Source organism: Chrysemys picta, chromosome 13 (genome assembly GCF_011386835.1).
Source record: "Chrysemys picta bellii isolate R12L10 chromosome 13, ASM1138683v2, whole genome shotgun sequence".
NCBI lineage: Eukaryota > Metazoa > Chordata > Testudines > Emydidae > Chrysemys > Chrysemys picta.
In genome coordinates, this window is record NC_088803.1 from 24,047,534 (window position 1) to 24,062,181 (window position 14,648).

Genomic DNA, 14,648 nt, shown 5'->3' on the forward strand with positions numbered 1-14,648 from the left:
TCTGGGAGCAGCAGGAACCCCACAGAAGGGAGGGACCGTGCCTAACACGTGCCCAAAAGGGAGGGAAAAGGAGACCTGTGTGAGCGTTCGCCCCGCCCCTTCCTGCCCGCAACACAGGCCCCGCCCCTTCACCTGCACCTCCCCAAGTCCCCGCCCCTTCTTCGGGACCACTCTTTCTACCCCGCCCCCTCCCCTCTGCCTACCGGCCCCGCCCCCTCCCCTGAGATCCCGCGCCAGCCTCCTTCACCCTCGCGGCGGCGCGTCAGCCGCGGCGGCCATTTTGTGGCGCTGCTCGGTCGGTGGCGCTGGGCTCGCGCGGGGAGCGGGGCCCGGGCGGCGATTAGCTCCTTTCTAACTCTTTTCCCGTACAGATTCCTCGGTAAGAAACCGGCAGCGTCCGGGCCGGCCCCACCCCTCAGCGGCCCCCTCCCCGCGCGGCTGGGTCCTGTCTCGGGGGGAGGCCGGGCCCGCCACGGAACGTGTCCTCCCAGCCGCACAAAGGGGGGAGGGGCAGGGACTGGGCTGAGGAGGCCCCGAGGTCTGGGCGGCTCCTGCCCTTGCCCGGGGCGCGGGCCCCAGCGTGCCCGCCCTTGCAGGGCTCCGTTGTCGCCCGGAGCCGTGGGGACAGAGCCTGGTCCCTGCGCCTCTGAGCTGCGCGGCTCGGAGCGGCCCATGCGGGGTAGGTGAGTATTTGCGCCCTGCAGCGCAGGCGCTGGCGGGGCCCGCGGGGCGAGCGGGCCCGGAAAGGTCTCCGGGGCGCCCCCGGCTTAGCCCGCGGAGAGGCCCAGCGCCGCTCGTGGTGCAGCCGCCCTCTGATAGCACCTGTGGCCGCCGCGGGTCAAGGCGGCGCGCTCGGGTGGGCGTGGAGAGCCCGTGGTCGCGGAGCCGTGTTTTCTTCTCGCAGACAGCCCGGCGGCTTCCGCCCCTTTGTGCTCTGCGCTGTTGAATGTGAGTCCCGGCGCGGGGCTTTGGCTCCAGGGGCCTCGGAGCGGAGGCTGGGAAACAGGAGTGAGCTGGCTACTGACTCGCCTTTAACGTGCCAGCGTCTCGGGGCGCTTTACAGACATGAGTGATGGCTCCCTCGGTGCGTGCAACGAGTGTTCTGCTGCGACAGTGACAACAAATTAACGTCAAGCTTGTATGCCTTTGGGAGGGGGCAGAAATAAAAGCAATGGCACTATTAGGTTGTGATGGTGATGTTTGTACCCTCATAGGCCGGCTGGATACAAGGTGTAAACACAACACTTTTTACTTGGTGAGCTGACTACAGCATTTGTGGCAATCAAATTCTCCTTCTCTGTGGTTCACGTTATCACATTGTTTCACTAGTAGGTGTGTGTCAGAGGATCCTGACACGCCTTAGCTCTAATTCATTCTGCTTTGAATCGACCCACTTCTCAATAATAGCAAATACAACAAACAGCCCCTTTTAGACTGACTAGTTTTCAGAGATTTTAGTGGCTATGGGACAGTTGTGGGCATCTCTCAGTGGGGGTGCCTGTAGGCTGTCTCTACTGTACTTTTGTTAGCTTTACAAGAAACCTTTTGCTCGTTCCACTTTGAGGTGAGATATCAAAGTGAGAGTGTGGCTTTGATGAAATAGGAAGTTGTTCTGGAAAGATTATAAACTGTCTATCCCTTAAGGAGAAGAAGGCAAAAAAAATAGGAAACTTGTTTATCACAAAAATAAGGAATATGACTTTTTGAAAGATGTTTACAAAAACTGGCATTTACTTTAATCACTAAGCTGCTAATAGTTGGTTTGCTAGCTGGCTACCACTTCAGCTTTGCATAGGTTTGGTAAAAATAAAGAAAATGGGCTTTACAATAAGTCCACAGAAAAATGCATTTAGTTATGTTTAAAGGGGGGAAGCTCAGACATATTTGTTGTACAGTATTACTTACAGTTCCTGGAATTGAGTATTGCTTCACCTCCTACTTCAGACTAATAGGTAAAGTGGGTCTGTATTGAGTTCTCAGTGCTAGAGAGCCTGGGTTCAAATCATTGCTTATATCCCCTTCCCAAAAAAAGTTTGGATTACAGACTCACTGGGACATCTGGCAGAATTGAATCCGTTCAAGAAAGACTAGAAACACAGGTAGTTACACTTCAATTCTGACCTATTAGCTTTCCCATACAGCATTACCATCTATCAATCTAATCTAATTTCATTTCACTATGGGGAGTTTTGCGAACCAGCTTGACCATGGAAAAGTAGCTCTATGTCCCCAAATTAATATGTGCAGCATTAAATGTTATGCAGATCCTGAAAAATTATTTGAATTTGTGTATAGAAATCACAACACTGATCCAAAATAAAGGGATACATGAGACTGGGTAGATTCAAACAGGATCTTTTAAAAATCCATGTTCTAGATGGTTTGGGATGGTATGTGAAGTTTTGCAGAACATGTCTCTGTCATGCCAGAGGTAATATATCATAGAATCTCAGGGTTGGAAGGGACCGCAGGAGGTCATCTAGTCCAACCCGCTGCTCAAAGCAGGACCAATCCCCAGGCCCCTAAATGGCCCCCTCAAGGATTGAACTCACAACGCTGGGTTTAGTAGGCTAATGCTCAAACCACTGAGCTATCCCTCCCCCTCAACATATTATTATTAGTCTCTTAGTTTCTGGATAAATGTATAGAAGTTCACAACTAGAAAGTTTTTGAGAAATGCTTTGGGTGATCTGGGATTCTTTTAGTGAAATGTTGCTTGTGGACAAAAGATCTGTTCTAAATCTGTACTTTAAATAGCTGTGTTCTGGTGCAAAAGTGGTCATGTTGTTGCATCTTTTTGTGTGTGTTGTACATAGCTGTTTGGAAGCACAGAGCAAAGTCCTCCTGATTTGGGGTTGTCTGCTGTTAAAAGAATCCTCATTTAAAAAAAAAAGTGTTGGTTCTCTTCTGGAGATGGGTGTATTGGTCAATTTAATCCAAAGTCTAATTTGTGGGAGTTCACTTTACATTACCTCTACTCTACCCTCTTAAATTCTGTTGTTCATCATGCCTTGTTTCCTGAAGGACCTTTTGACTGTCTTTATCTTAAGCAGGCTGATAGTGTATTGTTCTGGATTATAAGCAATTGGTTTTCTTTAAAAACCAGTTTGTGGATGAATGTAGAGCGGGGGTCGGCAACCTTTCAGCAGTGGTGTGCCGAGTCTTCATTTATTCACTCTATTTTAAGGTTTTGCATGCCAGTAATACATTTTAACTTTTTTAGAAGGTCTCTTTCTATAAGTCTATAATATACAACTAAACTATTGTTGTATGTAAAGTAAATAAGGTTTTTAAAATGTTTAAGAAGCTTCATTTAAAATTAAATTAAAATGCAGAGCCCCCCTGGACCGGTGGCCAGGACCTGGGCAGTGTGAGTGCCACTGAAAATCAGCTCACGTGCCGCCTTTGGCACGTGTGCCATAGGTTGCCTATTCTGATGTAGATAGTATTTGTTCATAATAGGCACAGCCTGTGTTGAAACATCATAAGAAATGAAATTAACTTAAACACTTGTCACATGTTCACTTTCATCTTAACATACCTTCTCCTAGAGAGACCATTTCTCACACTATATAGTACTTTGGGCTATCAAATAGTTGCTGATGAATAGTTACTTGGAGATCTTTAAGCCTAGATATTGACAAAAGATCTGTCAAATCTTCCAATTTTCTTGGACATTTGTGAGTCCTCAGAATAGAACTTTAATAAGCTTGAGTTTAAAGCAATATGACATGGACCTGTAGTTTATATTGGATTGTAATTAGATTTGTAGGTCTGTAGCCTTCATTCTAGGGGAGATGGGTTCACACACGATTGTTCCAGTAGTGTGTGGAGACAAGTGTGTTGCAAAGTGATGGGTCTCTGGTGTGTGGATTTATTTTTAACTTCGACTGTTCTTCATGGCCCTTCTAAGGATGTTGATATACGTAATTTTTGGAGTGATTGCTCAGCAAAAAGTATTGTTTGCGCTCAAGGTCATCACTAGAACTGTAATACTGTAAGTGAAAGGGTAAAATTTTACAATTAGAGTTTGAGGAATTTAAACTTCCATTGAGAATACCCTCAAAGTAAAAGCAAATTGGATATGTCAATTTCGGTGTAACATTAATTCTGCCAGTTAATCTGTATTTTTAGGGCATAATTATGACTTGAAGACTTAGTAGTTTATGACAATTGCTCTTGAACAATTCCAGTGACACACTTAACAGAAGAGATCAAATTTTGCACACTTATGGATATTGTATGCTTCAGTGTAGTAGTATATGGTCTCAGAATTGAGCCTTCTTAGTACATAATTCATTGTAGACAGCTGCTGTTTGTGTGGCGTCTATTTAGTTTTACCTCCTTTATTCCTTGTAATCTAAAAGTTTGTTTTGCTTGGTTGCCTACAGGATTGTCTTGACTTCTGCTACTTAAAGAAAAACATCTGTTTTTGCAAGTTATTATTTTTTGCAAGAGATTTTGATTTTAAGATTTCATTGTATCTGTCTACACATCAGTAGTTATGTATTCCGCACTGTAGTAGGTTTGGGCTGAGGTTCAACCCTCAGCGGGGCTGTGGGGTGTCCCAGCGCCTCGCTCTGGTCCGGTGGTAGTCCGGGGCAACGGGCACACACTTAGGGGCTCAGGCCCATAAGCAGGGGCTGAGTCCAGAGGTCCGAAACCCAGGCCCTTAAGCAAGGGCTGAGGCAAAGTCTATAGCAGCCGGGCCCTAAGTGAGAGCGGGGCAGTAATCAAATAGTCAATCAAAGGCCCAGGCCCTTAAGCAGGGGCTGGGTCGGGGTTTGTAGCAGCCCAGGCCCTTAAGCAGGGGCTGGGTCGGGGTTTGTAGCAGCCCAGGCCCTAGGTCAGGGCGGGGCAGCAAGCAAATAGTCAGTCAGAGGCCCAGGCCCTTAAGCAGGGGCTGGGTCAGTTTGGGGCAGCCCAGGCCCTAGGTCAGGGCGGGACAGCAAACAAATAGACCATCAGGTACCCAGCCTCTCTAGGCCAGGGGAAACGGGGAGTCTGCCACCCAAGGAGTGGGTGGCAGGGGGGACGCAGGCCCTCCCACTCCACTGCGTCCCAGCCCGGGGCCCTAGCAGCGACGGAAACTCGCTGCTGTCAGTGGGGATCCTGGCCGCAACACACTGACATCGGCTCTGGCAGTGCAGCAGCCAGACTGGGGTCGGCTGCCCCCGGGCTACTGCCACACTCCCCCTTGTATGGTACCTGGGCCGTCTTGCTGTCGTTGGTGCTCTCCACCAGCATTGGCGCCTCTGGGTAGGTGGCGAAGGGCAGGCTTGGCTCCTCCTCGGGGTACCTGGCACAGGGCAGGATCGGCTCCTCCTCGGGGTACCTGGCACGGGGCAGGCTTGACCGGCCCGGTGACTCAGCAGGCCGGTCGCGGCCTGCGGCTGTTTCCCAAGCAGGAGCTTGGCCATGGACATCTGCTCTCTCCGCCGGCCTGGGCTCCACTGAGCTCTGCAGGTGAGCTTTTATACTTCCGGGTCGGGGCCGTGACCTCGGAGGGGCAGGCGCCTGACCTGGTGGCTCCGCCCACGTTGGGATTAGGGGAGGTTCGGCCCTCAGCGGGGCTGTGGGGTGTCCCACCGCCTCGCTACACACACCTATAAAACATTTGAATGTTAGGTGTTGATAACTGCTCAACAATTAAGGTTGCTTCAGGATTTTCCTTTTAATGGGATACTTGCAGTCTTATTGTTTCTAAAAATGTCTTAGGTCTGAACAGAACTAGAAGTATGAATAACACTGCTCTACAGCCAAAATGCTTCTGAAATAAATGTAGTCAAACTTCACTAATTCTGGGTCACTGAGAACGAAAATGATGCTTAAAATTGTTGATTGGCTCTAGTTTTCAAGATATGCTATTAGGTCAGTATATACGACCCTTGACTTGGGAATGGCGGAGGATAAATGAGTTATAAAGGGAAGGGATCTCAATTTAAACCAGAAATGACTAAAATACATCTTTGACTGGATCTATGAATAAATCTATGACTGGGTTTGGACAGTACTTGCTTTTTAGGCAAAACAATGAATGATGCAATCTGAAGCTGGTATTGCTTCATACGTGATATGAATTGCATCATGTTATTCCTAGAAGTCATGGATGATGCAATCATAACAAAGCTTACATCACTCTGCTGAACAAATTGCCCTATATCAGCTCTAGAAATCATACAGTGTCGTGCTCTCTTATTTGTCAGTGTTTGATTTTGCAAAGGGACACATTTCTGTTTAGCCAAAGTGAGCAGAGATGCCTCGTACTTGTGTGAACAGTGCAGATAACTTCTGCTATGTTTGTGGTGAAGTGACTTTTGTATCACAAAAGCGCAGTATAACCACTATGGTTAAGAAAGCCTATCACCTTTCTTTTGGCTGCAAAATTGGAGATCAGGACAAGAGGTGGGCCCCACACATATGCTGCAACACTTGTGCAACAAATCTTTGCCAGTGGTTGAACAGGAAAAGGAAATCTATGCCTTTTGCAGTGCCAGTGATTTGGAGAGAGCCAACAGATCATACCAGCAATTGTTACTTCTGCATGGTGCCTCCAGTTGGGAAAGGTGTGTCAAAGAAGAAAAAGTGGACTGTGCATTATCCAAACATTCCATCAGCTATACGCCCAGTACCCCACGGAGAAGGAGTGCCGGTTCCTGATGCACCAGAATCATTCTCTTTTGAGTCAGACGAGGAAGAGGATGAAACTTCTGGTCCTGAACCATCAATGTCCCAGGACCCACATTTTCTCCCATCCTCCTCCTCTGAATCACACCTCATAACACAAGGTGAACTGAATGACCTTGTCAGGGATTTGGAACTACCCAAGAGTAAGGCAGAGCTGTTGGGCTCCAGACTACAGCAGTGGAATCTCCTGGCAGGTGATGTTAGGGTTTCCATGTTCCGTGACCGTCAAAAGGATCTTGTCCCATTCTTCTTCATGGAAGGTGATCTTGTAGCCTGCAACAACATCGATGGTGTGATGGCAGCCCTCAACATCGTTCACAATCCAGATGAGTGGAGACTGTTCATTGATTCATCGAAGACGAGTCTTAAAGCTGTTTTACTGCATAATGGCAATGTTTTGCCATCAATTCCAGTTGGTCATGCAGTCCATATGAAGGAAACCTATGACAACATGAAACAACTTTTGAGGTGCATAAACTATGACCAACATCAGTGGCAGCTTTGTGGCGATTTGAAGGTTGTTGCTCTCTTGCTTGGTCTGCAGACTGGATACACAAAGTACTGCTGTTTTCTCTGCGAATGGATTTTTATCCACTGGTTTTCCTCTATTGCTTGGCAAAAAAATGAAGATCAGCTGTTCGGTATGAAAGCACTATACAGATTCAGAGCGCAACTTTATATATTTGGTTACGTTCATAACTACAGGGTACTGGAAAGCTTTTCATTTTTAATGAAAGCTTAAAAATATTCCTGACATTGAACTTAGACCCCGGTCTCTCCCTAGAAAGCCTCTTTTTTGCTGCTGACGTTTGAATTGATCAAACCTTGATGTAGAGTTAAAAACTGAAAATAAAAATACTTAAATCTCAATCACCGTTTTACTTACCTGTTAAATTCCAGGTTTTTTTGTTACCTTAGTATGATTGATGAAATCGGATATCTAAAGCAGACTGATGGATTATATCTTTTGCCTTTAGGTAGTGGGTTTAAGGGAGAGAAATCTGAGCCTTTAATTGTGGTCTTTGTGAATAAAAAGATGTTCATTTCATCTCCATAGTACAATGAGCAGGATTTTTTCAATGTTAGAATATAATCTTAGCAAAATTTGAACAAATTAGTTTGTGACCTATCGTGATTGAATTAGCTCACACACCATGGGAAGCTGGACATATCTAACATAATAGAATTCAAAAGATGAAATATTAGTGATTATGAAACATGTATGAGATTTCTAAATCAAAAATCATTATGTAGTTGGATTCCTAATAATGGGAATTAGAGTGAGAGAACCTATTATTATCTAGTCCAGCCCTTTGTCAATGCAGGATTGTTCCTTGTAGTATGTTCTTGATTGTTCTTTTTTTTTATGCGTCTGTAGACTGCATGGCAAAATTTCCCTTCTGATTTGGTAGGCCCTACTTATCAGCTGGCTGAGTGCTGTCAAGAGCTGCAAAATGAAGCTCCTCACAATCCTTAAGCAGTGCATACTGAAGCATATTGTGGTTCATTGCAGTGGAAAAGTGGTTAGTGGGTGTAGGACACCAGGAAGAAAAGAGAAGATCACTTTTTCTTGCCCCTCAGCTTGCCTTCTGGAGTCTAGTATCTAGTGGGTTTTGTAAGTTTTCCTGTGATCTCCTGGCCACTGCTTTGTGACCCATCCAGTGTCCAGACCCACAGCTTGAGAACCCCTGAGAGAATTGAGACCTTCTCTAGTCTCATAGAAAACAATTTTATGTGGTATTAGTACTTCTTTGTGAAGTTCTTCTCTCATTCTCAAGCCTTAGGCGGTTGAAATAAAGAGCTTCTGTTGCAGAGTTAACAACAGAGGACAGACGGGAAAAGAAAACACCAGTACTTAGGAGAAAGGGGACCCAGCTCTGCCTTAAGAAACTTTTTTTTCTCTGGATGAGTTGGGCCCTTTTTCTACTACACCTTTGTCCTCTTTCCTCCTGTTGATCTCAGTGGGCTGACTGCAGGTTGAGCATGAAAGAGCCCCAAAACAGACCACCTCTCTTCGGCATTGTCATCCTTATCTCAGCAAAATTGATAGATCCCTATCTCACATGCATGTTCCTCAGATTTTCTCTGAGGATGCACACCAACTTCCCCTCCCCCCCCAAAAAAACAAACAAACAAAAAACAAAACAAAAAACCCTGGTGGAACATTTACATTTTACTTTTTAACAGTGACTTTTCTGTGAAGTGTTTTTTGGTATCAGGATTTTTATAGAAACTTTCACTTTGTGCACAGCTCTTTCATAGGCTTCTTGAGGGACACTTCATTAATATAAATAATGATTAGCTTCAGTATGCACATTTTCAGTCTTTTTTAATAATTTGGCTACATTAAGAAACATTAAGTGTTTCTGGTTGCATTGCTACCTGTGAGTTACGAAAGAGAATTAAATATGTGATCTTGGGTTTTGCAGGATGAAAAGTGTTTAATTTTTCTGCCCCAACATAGTTTAGAACTGGGGCAGTGAAAACATTTCTCTATGATGGGGTGAATGCATTTGCGATCAATCAGTTGCAGGTTCAGAAGAGGGGGGAGGGAAAAGAAAAAACACCAGTGAAGAGAACAAATAGATCTTGTCTGAACTATTGATAATAGCAAGCCAGTAGCTTCAGATAAGTAACCTAGAATGTTCATCAGAATAGCCTAGTCAATCTCCCAGCTCTAGCTCAGAATGTATCTATTTTAAAAATAAAATAAAGTCTATTCTTAAAAGCTTTTGACTTTAGCTGAAGTCAAAAAAGCATGTGATCAGCGCAGTGGCCATCATTCTGCACTGTTTCCTAGCATACTAGTTCTTGCTCCTGGTGTCCTGTCCTGCTCGGAGGAGTAGTGCTATGATGCTTCCCATGATTGTGTGTTGGGAAGGGACAGGCACCACTCAACGTTAATTGGCCAATTTAAAGAGTTGTGTTTAATGGGATTGGAAAGGAGCCCCAATTAACTTTTTTTGGTTAGAAGGAGCAGTGGCCACAATATACCTATAGTGGGATAAAAGTAAGGGTTTATAGGGCTCAGACAGGGACACAGAAAATGCCTGGTACAGTAGGGAAAGCAGGGGTACCAAATGTCTTTCATAAAAGATCACACCAGTGTTGGCTGAGTCAATGAAGTATTAGAAATATATTCATCATCATCATCATCACTCCCATAACCGCATTGATCATTGGGACACCATCATTGATGAGCAATCAACCAATTGTCTCCACTCCGACGATTGTGTGTCAGTACTTGAATCTCCACAAAGTCCATTCAGGTCCACTCTTTTATGTTGTCAATCCACCTCTTCTTCTGTCTATCTCTTCTTCTCTTCGCCTGTACTGTCCCTTGGATAGGCCAGATGATCTTGTTATATGGCCGTACCACTTCAGCTTGTGCTTCTTCACGGTCATCAGGAGGTCTTCATGTGACCCAGCGCGTTGGGTGATATTGCGGATCTCTTCGTTAGTGATATGGTTGAAGTGGGAGATGCCCAGGATTTTACAGAAGTATCTCATCTCTACTACTTGTATTTTCTGTTCAAGTTCTGCCATAAGGGTCCGTGTCTTGCCTACAGAAAAATGGAGATGACCAGTGCGTGTAGCAGTTTGAGTCTGGATTCCAGGGAGATGTTCTTGTTCCTCCAAATTGGCTTTAGCTTTGCCACTGTAGCTGTTGTTTGCACAGGCCTTGCCATAATTTCTGCCTTTTGATTCTTCATCAGTGATGATTGCCCCCAAATATATTAGTTGATGTTTTATGGAGAAAGCAGGCTGAGACTTTGGCATAAGGAGTGGTTGACTATAAAAGGACAAATGTCAAATGGGGTCATAGAGTTGTAAATGCTGTTGATAACTTAGAATAAAACCATATGCACAGAAGATCAATAAACAAGGCAAAAACCTAGGATAAATGCAGGTTGAATAGAGCTTAGATTGTCACAAATTTATCGTATTATGAACTTTGCAAATATAGTTAGACTGTTTCTAATTTTTAACCCTTTTCTTTGTAATACTTTTCAGGCTGAAACTAGGTATTCTGCTCTGCAGAATTGATATGGTGTCATTGGGAAGGAGTTTCATTTGTTTTCATTGGCAAGTATCTTGTACGGCAGTGGTCCCCAACCTTTTCCGTGGGGCGGGCGCTGGACGACTAGCCGCTGAGGACCGTGGCTGCCGAAATGCCACCATGAAGCAGCGTCATCAAGAGGCGTCGCTGCCGAAATTTGCGGCATTTCAGCGGTAATGCTTCTTGACGTTGCTGCTTCTCGACGGCATTTTGGTGGCTGCTTTTTCGGCAGCCAGTAGGGCAACCAGCACATGGATGCCCCGGTGGGTGCCATGGCGCCTGCGGGAACCGCGTTGGGGACCCTTGTTGTACGGCAGTGCCTCCAAAACAGGGAAAAGACACATTTGCTATCCCATTTGCCATTTTTACTAGATCCATTATGAAAAAAACTTAATGGAAATAATGAATAGCTAAAACAGCAGCTGTAACTATACTGTGGCTCCCTTTAAAAGTTGGCCCTTTGAAGAACAATTATTGAGAGATTGTGCAGGATCATTGAATCTACACCACATCCAGAAGAGGTGCCTTTCCTACTCCTTGGATCTCAATTGTTCTTCTTTCCCTCTTGGTTCCTGATCCTACCCTCACCTGCTGGTTGACTTTCTTGTGCCATCTGGGCCCAGCACCTACTCTTGCCACTTATTTGACTCTTCTGCCCCCCTACTTCATTAAGATTCTCATTCATTATAGATCTGACCCAGTGGAAGTCTTTCTATTAGCATCACTAGGAATTGGATCAAGTACTATTTGCTGAGATTTGAGTCTCTTTTGTCGTCATGCATGTTCCAAAGGATGCAAGCAATGTTGCAGTGCAATTAGGAGCTCACAACAGACTCTAGTAGAGGCAGCCAGGATGGCTGCTTGTACAGGTCTTTTCCAGGCTCTCTCCATAGAAGTAGCTGGAACTGAGGAAGACAGCTAGCCAACACAAGGTGACATGCCTGCTCTGTATAGACCACCAGCAAGTGTTTCATGGACCACAGTTTAAGAGCCACTGATCCAGTCCATCCCCTATGGAGGCCCTTGCTGGGGGCTTTCCCTGCAGTCTATTTTCTAGTGTTTTCTTCTGGTTTGTTTTAAATGTCACAAGCAGCGTGGCTTCCATCACTTCCATGGAGACTATTCAACAGTTTAACAGACTTCACAGTTAGGAAGAGTTTCCTAAAACTGTTTTATTCCAGCTATATTTTTTCTTTTCCTAATTTCATTCTGTTAGTTCAAGTTAGGGCTTGAAATGAGCTACTCCAGAAAAGGGGCAGAGTGGGGAGGCAAACAGAGAACCACGAGGGTCAGTGGGAGGTATGGAGGCACAGCTGCCACCAAAGACAGGGCAATAGGGAGTGTGCTTAGTGAGGTATGAATAGATTTCCACTCTGTTTTTGTTCCCACTTTCACTTCTGGTTAAATACTTTTTTTATTTTTGAGTAGTTTTAACTAGCTTTGCAGGTGTGGGACCTGATTAGCTGCACTTAAGTAACATTAAGACTACCTCCAGTAAATGGGGGAACATTGGTGTAAAACTGGTGCAAATGAGGCGAGTCATTGGTATTTGCATAATTAAGAACCTATTGGTGTTTCCATCATGCATGTTTTTGTGGTTTAAATGGGTTTACCTGTGAAAACTCATTTTGAGATGAAGTACTTGCTATATGGATTAGAGAAAATGTGGGTGAGGTGACATCTTTTATTGGACCAACTTCTGTTGGTGAGAGACACCACCATCCTCTCACCAACAGAAGTTGGTCCATTAAAAGATATTACCTCACCCACCTCATCTCTCTAATATCCTGGGGCCAATACGGCTACAACAATATTGCATGCTATATGTATTATCATGAGAATTTTTCTAATTACTACTTTCCATGTGTTTGAGGAAGGTGGTTTCTGTTCTTTGTGTGTTCTGGTAAAAACAAACATTCACTTTTTAAAATACTTTCCCCCCCATAACTGTTAATTTGGGGCTAGACTTTCAGAAGGGCTCAGCTCTCATTTAGGAACATAGCAGTTGTCAGAGTGGAGCACACCACTAGTTCATCTCATCCAGCATCCTGTCTCAGACAGTGGCCAGAACCATATGTTTCAGAGGAAGAAACCCTATAGTAGGCAGTTATGGGATAATCTTCCCCCCAGAGAAAGCTGCTTCGTAAGCCTCTGTAGTTAGATGTTGCTTTATGCTGCAACGTTTGAAGATTTATATCCTTTCCAAAGTTCTTGTTTGTTTTTAAAATACTTATTATAACCCTGGATATTCTAACATCTGTTAGAAAAGTTTAATCCTTAATGGAATCCTGCTAAACACTTGTTCTAAATCAGGGGTTCTCAAACTGGGGGTCGGGACCCCTCAGGGGGTCATGAGGTTATTATGTGGGGGGTTGTGAGCTGTCAGTCTCTACCCCAAACCCCGCTTTGCCTCCAGCATTTATAATGGTGTTAAATATATTTTAAAAAGTATTTTTAATTTATAAGGGGGATTGCACTTAGAGGCTTACTATGTGAAAGGGTCACCAGTACAAAAGTTTGAGCATCACTGTTCTAAATATCAGAGGGGTAGCTGTGTTAGTCTGAATCTGTAAAAAGCAACAGAGGGTCCTGTGGCACCTTTAAGACTAACAGAAGTATTGGGAGCATAAGCTTTCGTGGGTAAGAACCTCACTTCTTCAGATGCAAGTGAAGAAGTGAGGTACTTACCCATGAAAGCTTATGCTCCCAATACTTCTGTTAGTCTTAAAGGTGCCACAGGACCCTCTGTTGCTTTTTACTGTTCTAAATGATATCTTGTGCCAGTGAGTTCCACAATCAAATTGTGCACTGTTTCCTTTTATCAGTATGTCCCCTTTCACTTTCATTGGATGTCCGTGTTCTTGTACTGTGAGAGACTGAATAAAAGTTCCTATCTGTCTTTATTAGATTGTTCATTAATTTGTAAACTTTGATCAGGTCTCCCCTCTAAGTTACAATCTCAACCTTTTCAGTGTCATATACAAACCTTGGAGTTTCTTGAACATAGAGACTGCCGGAGCAGGTTGTAGTCTGTATTGAATTCTTAAGTTAAAATGGTTGAGGTACAGATTTTAGGAAAAGTTGCTGTTGAACAGGACTTTGCAATTAACTGGACCTAGAAATTAATGGGCTACTAAGGCAAGACTTCCTTAGTGTGTTTTTAAGTAGTACTGGAGGCATTCACAGCAATTAGCTATTTTTTAAATAGTTTTCAATAAAATACAAAAGAATAAATAGGTGAAAACACAGGAAAGGGAAATAACATACCAGGTGATATCTTAAATCTGAATTGACAAAAATAAATCATAATCATTAAGTGCGGTCTTTACTGTATCGATGATGCCACTAGTAAGGTACACTGCAGTGTGCAGAGAAAGAATGAGCTAATTCATTGTTTTCAGGAAGCTCATTAAAATGGCAGTTTGTGAGTGTATGTTAATTGTGTACATAATTAACTCTTCAAGAGATTCCTCACTAGTTTTACTAGAGCCTATGGTCTTTATGTTTTTGTTTTTCTGGTTCTGGTAAAAAAAATAAGTTTTATTCTTATCACAAACATCACAAGACTCAATACTCAGGCAATATGGAAAGGCCATATTTCACTACATCAAGTGTTCCGTATTTTTCATTCCTTTGTATGTTCTTGAAAGCTGTTCCTCTTCTGATAACTGATTTTTCTTTTACACCATATTTTTCCATGAACACAGTAAAAGTGCACTCTGGGGCCTACCATGGATAGTAACTTTTTAGCAATAAACTTTCCCCCCACCCCTTACTCTAAAAGATATTAGCAGTTCACCTAGAATAACTCAAAAATTTGCTTGTAAAAAATTTCATATTGATTTGAATCTCAGACACTTTCACTAGATTATTCCTTGTAAATAGGAAACATTGAGCAATG

General features: G+C 44.0%; 1 protein-coding gene across 1 annotated transcript in view; it reads left to right on the forward strand.

Moving 5' to 3' along the window:
• The first annotated feature begins 240 nt into the window (after nucleotides 1-240).
• Nucleotides 241-14,648, forward strand: part of PHF20 (PHD finger protein 20) — a 135,205-nt gene continuing 120,797 nt past the window's right edge. The window contains exon 1 of the mRNA XM_065565232.1: nucleotides 241-379. The gene's annotated coding sequence lies outside the window, so the exon portion shown is untranslated. The remainder of the gene's footprint in view (nucleotides 380-14,648) is intronic.